This window comes from Delphinus delphis, chromosome X (assembly GCF_949987515.2).
Source record: "Delphinus delphis chromosome X, mDelDel1.2, whole genome shotgun sequence".
NCBI classification, from domain to species: Eukaryota; Metazoa; Chordata; class Mammalia; order Artiodactyla; family Delphinidae; genus Delphinus; species Delphinus delphis.
In genome coordinates this window covers 102,672,976-102,689,160 of record NC_082704.1, presented here as the reverse complement: position 1 = coordinate 102,689,160, position 16,185 = coordinate 102,672,976, and positions in this window count along the sequence as shown.

The window sequence follows — 16,185 nt, the reverse complement described above, 5'->3', positions numbered from 1 at the left end:
TTGTGACCACCTAGAGGGGTGGGATAGGGAGGGTGGGAGGGAGGGAGATGTAAGAGGGAAGAGATATGGGAACAAATGCATATGTATAACTGATTCACTTTGTTATAAAGCAGAAACTAACACACCATTGTAAAGCAATTATACTCCAATAAAAATGTTAAAAAAAACTAGAGGAATTATAATACAGATGGACAATATATATCTCAACATATATCTTAGATTTATGGAGTAAAGAGGAGCAACATAATTGTCTAAGAAAATTGTTTTGAATTTTCAGCTAGACTATATTGTAAAAGTAAACAGAATACATTACTAGTATTCTTTTCCCTTTCTAGGGACATAAAAGATTGAATTCTTACTTTATACAGTATTTTTTAAATGAAAAGATATATGAAATTTCTGTAGAAGATACTGTGGTTGATACTATTGCTTCTATTTTTGGTATTATTGCATTAGAATTCTTCCGTTTTTTAAAAAATATTCTCCTCAACTGTTGCAATGTAGTGAATCATCCTCTCTTAGAAAGTACATTTTTTGTCTTCCACAATATCAATTTTCAGTCATAATATTAGTATACTAAAGGTACATCAATTACCTCTAAGTTGGAAACATAGGTCTCATACTCTCTATGAGAACTGGAATAATTAATTCTGCTGGCAAAAATGGAAGTAGCAGATATTTTTTCACTATTATTCCAGTTATGGCTCATTCAGGTATGAGGGTAATTCAACTGAAATTAATTAAATTCAATATGGAAATTTATTTATCTATACAAAAGGAAAATGGACTTGGGTTTGGTCATAACTGAATACAAAGCTTAAACAACGTCATCACTTATTTCTCCTCTTTCCCTCCACTCTTGCCACTGCTATCTTGTTATGTTGATTCTTTCTGTTAGAAGGAAGGAATTGCTGCTGGAAGCCCCGGATTCATAATCTACAGCTTAACATCGCCATCAAAAAGAGGATCTTTATCCATGATAGCTGTGGGAGAAATTGTCTAGGGGGAGACTGATTGGACATGCCTGATGTTGCGGCACTGGCCCAGTCATTGTTGCCCGGAAGGAAAAAGTCGGGGCAGAATTAGTCTTATGGAAACTACATAAAATGTATTTCCCAAAGGGGAAAAATACATTCTCCTTCTAGAAGGAAGACAAAAATCCTTGACAGATGTGGGGAAAAAAAGCAAAAAAAAAAAAAAAAAGTTATACACTACAATTATGGGTACACCATTTTATTTGTAATCCATGGAACTATCTTATGGAAATTTCAAGCTACACTGATTAAATACATAAGGAGCAACAAATATGGAGGGTTCTGGTGGCTAATCTCTTTCCTTCCTTTAATAGCTTAGAAGAGTGGCTCAGTAGTCTGAGTTAGCTCATCAGAATGACAGGCTAATACCAGTTACAGGGCTTCAGAAAATTCCCATTTCTAACAAGACCACTTCCCTGACCAGAGAGCTCCTCTGTGTCTTAGTTACATAGATTTCCTGCTCTGCATTATAAATACATAACTATTTAGAGATTTGGGAGGAAGGTTCCTCCTGTCTAGTACAACATGATGTGTGCAGACCTATGCCCAGCCTACACTGTGGGATAGGGAGAGTTCAGGGAAACGTGTGTGTTCTACATTTCTCTGCTTTTCAGTTTTCTCCCAATAAATCCTGTTTTATATCTGCACCACATGATGCTTTGCCTAACATAGGTTAAACAGTTTCTTTCATGGAGTTCTGAAAGCTGTGAATTGAGTCACATGATTTAACATTTTTATATAGCAATTGACATGATTCACTAATTTGCTTACTCAGGATCATGATACACTTGGGAAAATAAAAGCATGTTGGAAAAGAACCTTTCATTATTTTACCCCTCTTATTAGTATTATGCCTTTTTACAAGTTTCTATTTGTTTCTATTGCAAACCATCTACTGATATTTTCATATCCCCCAAATATCCAGTTGTCTGCCATCTAGTGACTAGTCCACACAGTTATTAACTGCTCATTTATTAAATATTTTATACTTAGAGTCTTTTTTAAAAGCATTGCCTTTTCATGACTTAGAAGAAAAAAGGATCGTCACTTTTTATGGCACAAGAGAACTAAATAATTACATCGAGATGTTTATTAAAAAGTATAATGCTAACTAAATAATGTGAAAATATATAGACACTATTTCAAAAATAAAACAATTTTTATGTGCAACTTCTGTTACTTACAGTTCTAACATATTGCAGTATTCTACATTGTAATATCATATGGCTTAGAAACTTCGTAGAGGATGCTTAGGTACATTGTTCTATTCCATGATTGGTTGCAGATAGTTATAAAGCTGCTAGAAAAACACAGTATCTTGGAGAAAACTCAATAAAATATGCAAAATGCATTCTTTTTTTTTTAACATCTTTATTGGAGTATAATTGCTTTACATTGTTGTGCTAGTGTCTGCTGTATAACAAAGTGAATCAGCTATATGTACACATATATCTCCAAATCCCCTCCCTCTTGCTTCTCCCTCCCACCCTCCCTATCCCACCCCTCTAGGGGAAATGTGGAAAATTCAAGGAAGGTAGAGCGATTGCAGCTCTATATGCTGCTTCCTGCCAATGAAGTGAGTCAGCAGATCAGCAACAACATATGTCATCTACAAAATGGTTGTTTCCCTTCCATTCTCCAACAAAGACTCTTTGAGAAAAGGATTCACTAGTAGCCTGTCCAAACTCCTGAAAAACCAACTTTCTCAGCTATGACTTAAAGTCCAGACTAAATAAAAGATAGGATAAATTCTATTGCTTAAAATTAAATAAAAATTTCATAGCAAGAAAGAAAGAAATATGGGCAAAGTTAATGGAAAATTACTATTTGAAAGAAAATATTTGCAGCATATGTTAGAGATAAATTATTAATATTATAATAAAGAAATCTAAATGATGAAGTCTAACAACAACCACCAAAGCAAAAATTATAGACAAAACAGGAAAGAAAACATGAACAATTTTATATTTCAAAACAACTTTAAAGAGACATAAAAGTTCTTAAACTTCTAAAAATATGCTAAATTTTGCATATAATGAGGAAAATGTAATTTAAAACCACACACTGGCAATTTCTTGCATATCATATTGTCAAAAATTTGAGAGCTCGACCGCACCCTCTGTTGGCAAGACTGTGGAAAACAGGCACTCTCATATACTGCTAGTAGGAATGCAGAATAGTACAATCTTTATGGGAGGGAATGTGGTGAAATTTAACAAATGTACTTATGTATTTACCCTTTGACTCAGAAGTACCACTTTCCTAAATTTATCCAGAGGGTACACTGCAAAAATGCCAGGAGGAGGAGAAGGAGGAGATAGAGAAAATCAAAGGAAAAAGAAAAAAAGCACAAGTCTTTTCATTATCGCATTTGTTTCTTATTCAACAACATTGGAAATGATGTGTCTATATAGAGAAGATTAAGTAAATAATTTATGGTACATACACACAGTGGAGTTCTTTATTGGAAGGTATGTTTAAACTGATATAGTGATTTCCAGGATACATTGTCGGGGGAAAAAACAAATACAAAAGAATATGTACTGCATGCTCCCTTTTGTGCACTAGGAAGAGAAAATAGGAATATAGACATGTATACAGGTATCTCCTTATTTTTGGAAAAAGAAAAAGAAAAAAGTAAAGCAGAAACTACTGAGATTTGATTACCTGCAGGGGATGAGAAAGTGATGGAAGAGTTGGAGACGTGGAAGGTGAGTAAAATTTATCTGAGTATGCCTTTTGTATAGTTTTAACTCTCAGAATCATGTCAAGATTTTAGGTACTGGAAATATAAAATGAAAAGAAATGAATTAATCAAAATAAACAAGGATGTGGAGAAATCTCTAAAACAGAATCAAAATAGAAGTAAATGAACCCATGTTTCAGATTAATTACATAACTTTTTAGTATAGTATTTTGACTATTAAATTTCAAACAATAATTGAATTCTAGTTAGTAGGCTTGATTTTTGCAATGGTATAATTCTGAAACTATATCCTGCACGTTCCAGAATCGAGTAAATCAGTAAATATATTGTAGATAATAAGAGCCATGTTTATCACTGCTGGAAAAGGGAGTTACAAATATGTAAAGGAGAGGACGAGGGTGAACCATGTAGTACTGAACTGAAAATGGAATTACAGTTTGAACTGATGGTTTAAATACATGGATAAAGATATAGATAATGATATAGATGTTGGTATAGGTATGTGAAAACTGATGTGAATATAGATGTGGATACAAATGTAGATATACCTATATATATAAATATATATGTATAGATATATATATATAGACATAGATAGCTGAGAGGAACTAAAAGCAATGACACTCAAAGTAACAATGAGCACATTTAGAGACCAAATATTGGTTTTTAAATAGCATTATCTACTAGAAGAATTTGGACTTCTTGGGAAAATGGCAAGTCTAGCTCTGGGTCAGGGAATGTTCAAGATGAGCCAGGAACACTTTGTTGTAATAGAAAGGAGGAAGTCCACAATGAATGATAAAGATATGTCTGAAGAACACATAAATGAGTTCAAAAGGGCTTGCTGTGGCCAAATCTGGGACAATTTTAAAGCAGCAAAATTAATAATAAAATAATAATAATAGCTGAATATAAACCACTGAATGAAACAATAATCTGAGTCCTTAATGATATGAATAATAATTGAAAAAAATACAGGAGAGGGAAAGCTCTTCCTCACAGTAGAATGCCAACTAGTAAATGTAGAAGGAATGACCAAATTAGAAAATCATTATTTTAGTAATAATTGATTCAAGCAAGAATCAAACACAGATATTAATAATAGTGGGTAAAAGTTTGATGAGGAAAAGTATATTCACGTAGTCTCAAAGAATTTGCGTACATTATTTACTAATTGCAAAGGGGAAAATGTTATCTTAGCAGCGGGAAACCTTGCAGATACCACTTTAACCAAATGAGCCATGTTCACATCACCACCAATGACGGGATGAGCAGAAATCATGTACTTCTTGATATGAAGTACTGAGAAGGACACAAAAGCACTTCTGTGATGTTTCTGCCGTCACATTGATGAATAATATCAATCTAATCAAAAGAAAAGTTTGGCAAATCTAAAATGAGGATCGTGCTACAAAATAACTGGCCTGTACTCTTCAAAAATTTCAAGGCCATGAAAGAAACAAAAACAAAACACTGAGGAACTGAGACATGAAAATGAAATGTAATATGTGATCCCTGATTTAAATCTTGAATCTTGAACTAGGAAAGAAAAAAAATGAGCTATAAAGGACATTATTAGGGAGGTTGATGAAATTTGAATATGAACTCTGGATTAGGTAATAGTAATGAATCAATATTAAATTTTGTGGTTTGATAAATGTACTACAGTTGGGTAAAATAAGACACCTGTTCTTAGGAAAAACACTGTGAAGCATTTAAGGTTAAAAAAATGTATAACGTCTAAAGTAACACTTAAACGATTGCCCCCAAAAAGGCAAAATCAGGAGAGCAAAAGGCCGGTCAGCTGCTGCAATGCAAAATCCTAATCCATTGCCCAGTTACCAAAACTGAGACATATTTTAGACCCAGAGCCCAATGTTTGAAGGGGAGGACGTATCACAGTAAGTATATACAGTAGCTATTTTCCTAGGCACTGCATAAGGAGACATCTATGGCCATTTACCCTTACGTACACTGAGGAAAGGAGAATGCTCAGAACTAACAAAGGCTGTTGGATACAGGGTATGAGCTTATACCAATAACACAGTTCAAAAACAACATTATGACCCCCTTGTTAGAGTGGAGGCTACAGAGGCCAGATCATAGATGGCATTCTGGCCCAAGACCATTTCACAGCGGGTCCAGTGGGTCTATGTAACAGCTTTGTGGTTATTTCACCAGTCCCTGAGTGAATAAATTAGGTGAACACAGTACTTATCAGAACACTCACTTTAAGAGTCATGATGGTAGTAAAGGTCAAGTCTAAGTGCCTGAAATGGTCTCATCCAGAAAAAATTGCAATTCAAAAGTAATACCACATCCCAAGTGGACAAGAAGAGATTAGAGTCGTGCTCAGATAATTAAAGGAAGCAGGTTCATCAGCCTGTTCCATGCAAAAAAATGGATGTATCAATAATATGACAGATATCGGACTACTGTAAACTTCAAGAAATAGTAATCCTAATCAAAGTTTTATTGGTTATATTGTCTAATATGCTATATTTACCAGTACAGATCAACATGGCCCCTGGACTTTGCATGTGGCTACTGATACGGCAGATACATTCATTTTAACTCCATCAAGAAGGAGGAGAATTGATTCGCTTTCACATGGAGCAGTATATATTCATCTGCTCTCTGTCACGACATAATTCCAAGAGACTCCAATCATGTGGCTATTCTGCAGAACATAATGCAGGTCCAAGGTGATAATACTACAAACCCCTTTCATCATAGAGGCAACGGTGATTCTTCATTACCAGGTACTGTCTGATCCACCAAGTCATAAAATTGTGGGAGATAACATCAAGTTAATAGAAGTTGATGCAAGAAATGGCAAATAATCTGGATATTATGGTAAGACACATGTACAACAGGACAGAAAATAAACTCTACAAAGATTCAGGAGACTGCCACTTTATTAATTTTTTAGGAGTCCAGGGATCTGGTATATTCCAGTACATTCTCTTAAAGGTTAAGACATGTTATTGCACCTTGAACATCTTACCATTAAGAAAAAAGTCTTTGCAGACTCTACAGGGGGAATATAACACATGTGAGAATGCTACTCTGATCCATTAATCTACTGACTTAGAAGACTGCGAGCTTTGAGTAGGGCCCAAAGCAAGAGACTGCTCTGGAACAGGTTCAGGCTATGATACATGGCATACATGGCAGATACCAAGGTGCTAGAGGCACCCGTATATAAAGATGCCACATATATTCACAGTTCAGGCCCCTAGGATTCTGGAATAAGGACATGCCATTTGCAGCAGAGAACTATTCACCATTCAAAAAGCAATGCTTGGCATGTTGCTGGGCCCTGGTAGAAGGGGAATATCTAACCATGGGGCATCAAGGGACCATGTGACCAGAATTGCTTATCATAAACTGGGTACTTTCTGATCCACCAAGTCATAAAATTGCGGAAGAAGGCATAGCAGGAATTCATCAAATGATAAAAGTTGTATATTCAAAATGGGCCTGGGACAGTCAAGAAAGGAACTCAAAGAGGTAGCACAGACCTATTTTATACCTACTGCTGCTGCTCTGAGGACTTCTCCAATGGCATTATGGGGGATTCCCTATAGGCCTGGTTCACAGATGAGTTGGCTCAATATGTTGATGCAAGCTGAAAGATAGCTACTACTACTAGATTACATTATAGCCTCACTCCAGGGTGGGCCTTAAAGACATTGGTGAGGGGAAACCCTCCCAATGGACATAGCTTTAAACAGTGTATCTGGTCAACTTGATGTGAAGGAATAAGCAGCCTGAGGTTAGAATATGCGTAGAATCCTGTGCAGTGTTGAATATGTTGGCTGGTTGGACAGCTGCCTGGAAGGAGCACAAATGGAAGATCATGGTCAAGGAGGTCTGAGAAATAAGCATATGAATGGATCTATTGGGGTGGTCATGAAGTAGGCAGATCTTTTTCTCATTTTCATGCCCATAAGGGAGCATCCAGCACTAGAAAGACAGTGAAAAACCAGGTGGTTAAGTTGACCCAGGTGGTTAAGTTCAGCCAGCCTCTGCCCTAAGCCTCCTCATTCTTTGTACAATGGTGCCATAATAAGAATAACCATAGTGCCAGAGGTGCGGACCTCTACACATAGGTCTAAGTGAATAGTCTTGCACTCACCATAATGTTTCCAAGGTACATCCATGTTTTAGCATATATCAAAATTTCATTAATTTTTTAAAATTTATTTTTCATTGAAGTATAGTTGATTTAAAATGTGTTACTTTCTGGTGTACAGCAAAGTGATTCAATTATATATATATACTTTTTCATATTCTTTTCCATTATAGTTTATCACAGGATACTGAATATACTTCCCTGTGCTATACAGTAACACCTTGTTGTGTATCCATCCTATATATAATAGCTTGCCTCTGCTAATCCCAAACTCCCAATGCATTTCTCCCCCCCACCCCTCCCCCTTGGCAACCACAACTCTGTTCTCTATGTCTGTGAGTCTGTTTCTGTTTCGTATATACGTCCATTTGTGTCATATTTTAGATTCCACATATAAGTGATGTCATATGGTATTTGTCTTTCTCTTTCTTACTTCACTTAGTATGACAATCTCTAGGTCCATCCATGTTGCTGTAAATGACATTATTTCATTCTTTTTATGGCTGAGTAATATTCCATTGTATATATATACCACATCTTCTTTATCCATTCATCTGTCAATGGACATTTAGGTTGCGACCATGTCTTGGCTATTGTAAATAGTGCTGCTATGAACATAAGAGTGCATGTACCTTTGATTTATAGTTTTGTCCAGATATATGTCCAAAAGTGGGATTGCTGGATCATATGGCAACTCTATTTTTAGTTGTTTGAGGAACCTCCATACTGTTTTCCACAGTGGCTGCACCAATTTACATTCCCACCAACAGTGTAGGAGGGTTTCCTTTTCTCCATACCCTCTCCAGCATTTTTTATTTGTAGAGAAATTTCATTCTTTTTAATGGCTGAATAATATTCCATTTTATATACAACATTTTGTTTATGCACTCATCTGTTGATGGACACTTGGGTTGTTTGCTCCTTTTGACTATTGTGAAAAATGCTGCTATGAACATTGGTGTACAAATGTCTGTTTGTGTCTGTGCTTTAAAGTATTTGGATGCATACCTAGGAGTGGAATTGCTGGGTTATATGGTAGTTCTATGATTAATATTTTGAGGAAGTGCCAAACCTTTTTCCACAGCAGCTTCACCATTTTACTTTCTCACCAGCAATGCACTAGGGTTTCAATTTCTCAAGATCCTCACCAACAGATGTTATTTTCCATTAAAAAAATTATAGCCATTCTAGTATGCATGACATGTTATCTCATTGGGGTTTTGATTTATATTTCACTAATGACTAAGGATGTTGAGCATATTTTTGTGTACTTATTGGGCATGTGTATATCTTCTTTAGCGAACTGTCTATTCAAGTCTTTTCCCCATTTTTTAATTGGGTTATTTATTTTTGTTGTTCTTGAGTTGTAGGAATTCTTTATATATTCTGGATATTAGTCCCTTATGAAATGAATGACTTACAATTTCTTCCATTCTGTAGATGTCTTTTTACTTTCTTGATAGTGTCCTTTGATGCACAAAGTTCTTAATTTTGATGAAGCCCTATATATATATATATATATATATATATTTTTTTTTTTATTTTGTTGCCTGTGCTTTTGGTGTCAAATTCATGGAATCACAGACAGACCCTATGTCATGATTTTCCTTGATGTATTCTTACAAGAATCTTATACAGATCTTTTTCGACTTATGATGGGGTTATATCCCAATAAAACCATTGTAAATTTAAAATACTGTAAGTTGAAAATGCATTTAATACACCTAAACCTACTGAACATCATAGCTTAGCCTGGCCTAACTTAAACGTGCCCAGAACACTTACATTAGCCTACCCTGGGCAAAATCATCTAACACAAAAGCTATTTTATAATAAAGTACTGAATATCTCATGTAATTTATTGAATATTGTACTGAAAGTAAAAAATAGAATGGTTGTATGGGTACAGAATGGTTGTAAGTATACTGGTTGTTTACCCTCAGGATGCTGTGGCTGACTGGTAGCTGCAGCTTGTTGCTTCTACCCAGCAACATGTATGGCACCACATATTACTAGCCCAGAAAAAGATGAAAATTCAAAATCGGAAGTATAGTTTCTACTGAATGAGAATCATTTTTATAACATCGTGAAGTCAAAAAATTCTAAGTCAGGGACCTTCTGTAGTTTTAGCTCTTGTTTATGTTTTTGATTCATTTTCAGTTAATTTTTGTATATGGTGTAAGGTAAAGGTGCAACTTCATTCTTTTGAATGTGAATATCTAGTTTTCCCAGCACCATTTCTTGTAATGACTGTCCTTTCTCTGTTGTATGGTTTTGGCACCCTTGTCAAAAATCAATTGACCATATGAGGGCTTACTTCTGGGCTATCTATTCTTTTCCATTGGTCTATATATCTTCCCTTAGGCCAGTACCATATTGTTTTAATTACTGTAGGTTTGTAGTAAGTTTCAAAGTCGAGAAGTGTGAGTGCGCCAAATTCATTCTTTTTCACGATTGTTTTGGGTATTCAGTGCCCTTTGCAATTCCATATGAATTTGAGGTTCAGCTTTTCCATTTCTGTGAAAAAGGCTGTTAGAAATTTGATAGAAAAGCATGTAATCTGTAGATGGTTTTAGGTAGTATTATTATCTTATAATGCTGGTCCTCCTAGCTGTAACCACGGGATATCTTTCCATTTATTGAGATCTTTATTTTGTTTCAGCAATGTTTTGTAGTTTTCAGTGTACAGGTCTTTCACCTCCTTAGTATATTATTTATTCCTAAGTATTTAATTCTCTTAGATGCTACTGTAAATAGAACTGCTTCCATAATTTCCTTTTCAGATTGCTCACTGCTGGTGTATAGAAACAAATCTGATTTTCATGTGTTGTTCCTGTACCCCACACCTTTGCTGAATTCATTTATTAGCTCTAGTAGCTTTCTTGTGGATTCTTTGGGACTTTCTAAGTATAGGATCATGTAATCTGCAAATAGAGTTAGTTTTACCTCTCTCTTTCCAGTTTGGAAGCCTTTTACTTATTTTTTCTTGTCTAATAGCTCTGACTAGAATTTCCAGAAAAATGTTAACTAGCAGCAGTGAAAGCAGGAATCCATGTCTCATTCCTGGTCTTAGAGGGAAAGCTTTTAGTTATTCACCATTGAGTATGATGGATGTTAGCTATGGGTTTTTCATAAATAAACTTTATCACATTAACTTTATCCTACTTTTCTCAGAGTTTTTATCATGAAAGCCTGTTAGATTTTTATCAAGTGACTTTTCTACATCAGTTGAGATGATCATGTGTTTTTCCCCTGGTTCTATTAATGTGATGAATTACACTGATTAATTTTCTTATGTTGAAACACCCTTGCATTCCTGGGATGAATCCTACTTGGTCATGGTGAATAATGCTTTTAATATGCTGTTGGATTTGATTTGCTAATTTCTTTTTTTTTTTTTTTTTTTTTTTTTTTGCGGTACGTGGGCCTCTCACCGCCGCGGCCTCTCCCGTTGCAGAGCACAGGCTCCGGACACGTAGGCCCAGCAGCCATGGCTCACGGGTCCATCCACTCCACGGCATGTGAGATCTTCCCGGACCGGGGCACGAACCCGTGTCCCCTGCATCGGCAGGCGGACTCTCAACCACTGTGCCACCAGTGAAGCCCCTGATTTGCTAATATTTTGTGAGAATTTTTGACTGATTAATTTTCTTGAGACAATAAAAGTTCCTAATTTTAATGTAGTTCATTTAGTCAACCTTTTACTTCACTGTTGTTTATCAAAATATGCCATCATAAGAATGGCAAAGGAGATGTAGCAGTATAAGACCTTATAAAACATACAGCTGATACAGAACTGGCTTCCTTTGAAAAAATAAAGAACTAAAAATCAACAAGAAAAAGCCTGACAACCCAATAGAAAATAGGGAATAAAATTGAGCCAAATCTTTAAGCTTCCCTTCCCAGAAAAGGATGTCCAAGTAGTCTATAAACATATAAAATATGCTCAGTTCATTAGTAATCAACAGAGTGCGAATTAAAATTATGAGATGCCACTAAAATTTAAGAAACATGCACATGAGCGCGCACACACACACATACACACACACACACACACACACACAAATACCCGATATTGTCAAGGATGTAGGCAATGGGAATTCTATTAAGGTACTGATAAAAATATAAATTGTTTAAAGTACTCTGAAATACAGTTCGATATTATCTACCAAAATTGAAGATATTCTTGCCCTATGACTCAGCAATTCTACTCTCACATCTCTACCTAAAAGAAGTGTAGGCACATATATAGCAAGCAACATATACAAAAATATGCTTAGCATCATTATTTGTAATATCTCAAACTGAAAATAATCTCAAACTCACTGAAAAGTAAAATGGATCAATTATGATAAGTCAAACAATGAAATATTATGAAAGATAAACATGGATGAATTAGAACTACATGTATGTTTCCCATAAACATAATGCTGAGAAGAGAAATGCAGAACACTTCTTCTACATTACTCCAAGTAGCGTAAAAGATCAGGTACACATAAATCATACTGTTTAAGGACACATTCTAAGGAGGTAAAGCTATAAAGAAAAGCAGGAAATAACTACCATAAAATTCAGATTCTCTTTGGAAGAGAGTTGTAGTGATTATGACAGAGTCTGAATGAGGTTTTTAGGTTGATGGCTTTATTTATTCCTTGATCTTGAGGATCATTGAACAGAAGTTCATTATATGAGAAAGGATTGAGTTGTAAATGCCTGCTTTGTACAATTTCCTCAATATATATCATAGTTCACAATAAAATGTGATTAAAATGTAAAGTAGTTGGTTAAAACATAATCCTGTAATATTTGGAATTGCTCTAATTATAGGGCAACACTTTTGCCTGAAACAAGGAAGTTAGAAATGTATTTGCCAATGACAAGAGGTAAGCCTCAGTGACTGGTGTCTGCAAATTGTGCTCATTGCTGGAAGATTTTGCTCATAATATTGTTTACATTTCATACCACTTAGTTTTGGGCTACCAGAGATGGATGTCTTGGTGACAATAGGAAAGGAGGGTTTAATAAAATTGTGGACAGATTTCTCCCATTGCTCTTCAAGGACAGAAAAACTCAGAACGCTAGAATATATATTTTAGTGTAAAAGATTGCACAACAGCCTGAGTATGATTTATTTTTCGATGAATTAGTCTTTTTAAATAGCAAGAATATACCCCTCACTCAACCTCTGAGCAAAATAGTAATGCAGATTTAAACACATATGAATCTGAAAGGGTTAAATTTCCTTTCAGATCAATCTTGTTTGAGGTCTGCTAATTAGATAAAGATCTAAAAGCTAAAGTTACAACAGTGAAGTTGTTTCCTAAATGAAGGATGAAAACATTTTACAATCATTTGAATATTCATTGTGTATCTCCTGCTAGATATTTTCTAAGAGCACTCATTTAAATAATCTCATTCAGTATTTGTGATCAACAAATGGAATTGGAATTATTTTCCAAACTTTACAGGTAAGGATATTGAAACTCCAAGTGTGTATCTTCTTTAGTGACACACTCAGAAATTGGAATGTCTGGATTTCAAGCACAGTTCTGACCCTGAGATCATTTGTTTTTGTGCCTACCTGCTACTTTTAGATACCATGCTATTGGGGTTTATCAGTCATAGTACAATTAGGAAAAGAGATGGCATGTCAGGTAGTTCAACAAAGGGAGTTTTATATGAGAAGCTAGTCTCAAATTGTTAGAAGAGCTGAAAAAACAACAGGGAGAGGGTAGATAGCCCAGAGCTTATCAAATACAAAAAACTGCTGCAATTACTACGCTGGAAGGACTATAGCAGGAGCTGATGTTACCAGAGCCCAGGGTCTGAGTTCTTTTACAGGTGCTAGAAACTTGGAGGAGGGCCTGTTTGAGGGGCAGCACAGCTAGAGCTGCCAAGGAGAACCTAGAAACGTGGAGGAGTGCCCGCCTAGCAGGAGCTGAACTCATAAAATGAGCTGCAAGGTTGGAGCTGGTACTGCAGAGGAAAGCGCTGCCTTGTGGGAGCTGCAACCAGAGTTACTATGGACAGTGATAAAGATACCTCAGGAAGGAAAGAGAGAGAGGAAGACATACCTTGGCTTCTTACCTCCAGCCCCAGCCATTGGTGAAGCCCCAAAAGAACCAATTTGGCAGGGATCTGGGGAATCATCCCTCTTTGGTCTGTGACATAGAGCAGAGCAGAGCACGGGAAAGTGGGGGAGGAGGTGGACCTAAGTGAAGAGGAAAATTATCAAATCCCAAGTCTAGCTTTGTAGCCTACTTCAAATTAACCTGGCCCCAAGAGGAGATGGTAAGTAGAAATTACCTGAATTACCTAAGCAGGCTCATGTTAGAATCATTAATTTAATATATAATATTTATTCTTTGTTCCCCAAGAAAATAAATCATCGTGTAAGTTGAATAAATCCACACTTGCCGCTTCAGTTAGAAAGAAGTCTAAATAAGTAGCACTGCACAAAAATGATAAGAAAGCAAGCTGAAACGTAAGAAGCAAAGAAAGATGCCTGCTATCATATAGGACTGATTAAAAATCATATAGTAGAGGAATGTGGAAGAGTCTAAAAATAAGACTAAGTCTTAACATTGCCTGTTAATGCTCATAAGGGACATTGATTTGAATGATAATTCCAATTGCTGGTTTTGCTAATGTCTGAATAGTGCTTTCAGAAATCAATTCTTTTGTTATATAAAGTAGCAGCTTATAAATTGGGGGTGGGGAATTCACATTTGAAACAAAAGAGTTGATTTCTAATTCTAGGTGGTGGAAAATATAGATAGCACCAAGAAATTCAAGACAAAAAAGAAAAAGGAAAAGGAAAAAAGCCATGAAAGACAAATGCAAAAGAAACGGGAAAAACACAGGGGTGGTATTTCATTAGAATACATAAGGGATACAACGTTTGTGTTTTCTTTCCTATTCCTTTTTTTGTAGTTATCCAAACTGATTGAATCTAGAAAGAGGGATACCAGGAACATCTGGTATATAATTTTCCTTACAATCACCTAGGCAGTGCTACCCAATAGAACTTTATGGGATGATGGAATAGTTATAAATCTGTTCTCTCCAATACAGTAACCATTGACCACATGTGGCTATGAAGCACCTGAAATGTGGCTATTATGACTGAGGAACTAAATTTCAGTTTTGATTTAATTTTAAACAATTTTCACTTAAATTTAAATAGCACATGCAACCAGCAATTACATTTTTGAGGCAGCACAGACCAATGCTATTTTTCAAACTTGATAGAAAGATGTCTTCCTTCCACAGTGAATAACTTCAAGGACAGTTTTGGAGCATTGAGCTAAAAAGGTGATTCCTTTCTACCAATCAGAACAGCTAAATTATCCCTGGTAGGGTCACAGTCAAATTTCCCACATATTCTTCTATCCTCTAAATTGATAGTAAACTATTTAGAATTATAGTGCAGACACTTCTAAGGCTAGGATAGGCATTTGTTACCTATTTCATATCTTTCAGTGTCTGCTATGAAACTATGATAAAAAGTGGGGACTAAATAAATATTTTCTGACAGCATTTTGAAGACCTCAGAAAACTCCATTAAGGTCTATAGTGGAAAACTGAAAACAAAATGAAACTAAATTATAGAAATTGCTTTTTCCATTTATTCAATTTCAGCCACTTTTCACCACCTCCACTGCTACAACTTTGGAACCATCCTCTCTTGCCTGGATTATTGCAGTACAATCTCCTAACTGGTCTTCTGTTTTTATCCTTTCCTCCTTACAGTCTCTTCTCAACACTGTGGCCAGTGATGTTTTATGCCTTTTTATTTTCCAGTCTCTTTTTAAATAAATTTTTAAATTTATTTACTTATTTTTGGCTGAATTGGGTCTTTGTTGCTGCACGGGCTTCCTCTAGTTGCAGTGAGCGAGGGCTACTCTGTTGAGGTGTGCCGGCTTCTCATTGCAGTGGCTTCTCTTGTTGCAGAGCACTGGCTCTAGGTGCGTGGGCTTCAGTAGTTGTGGCACACGGGCTCAGTAGTTGTGGCTCGTGGGTTTTAGAGCGCAGGCTCAGTAGCTGTGGCGCATGGGCTTAGTTGCTCTGCGGCATGTGCAGTCTTCCGGACCAGGGCTAGAACCTGTGTCCCCTGCATTGGCAGGCGCATTCTTAACCACTGCACCACCAGGGAAGTCCACCAGTGATATTTTAAAATAGAAGTTAGACCATGTCACTCCTCTAGTCAAAACCCTCTAGTAACTCCATTTTATTCAGAGTCAAAAGTCAAAGTTTACAATGGCCTAGGATGCCCTACATGGTCTGCATCCCCCATTTCTCTGATC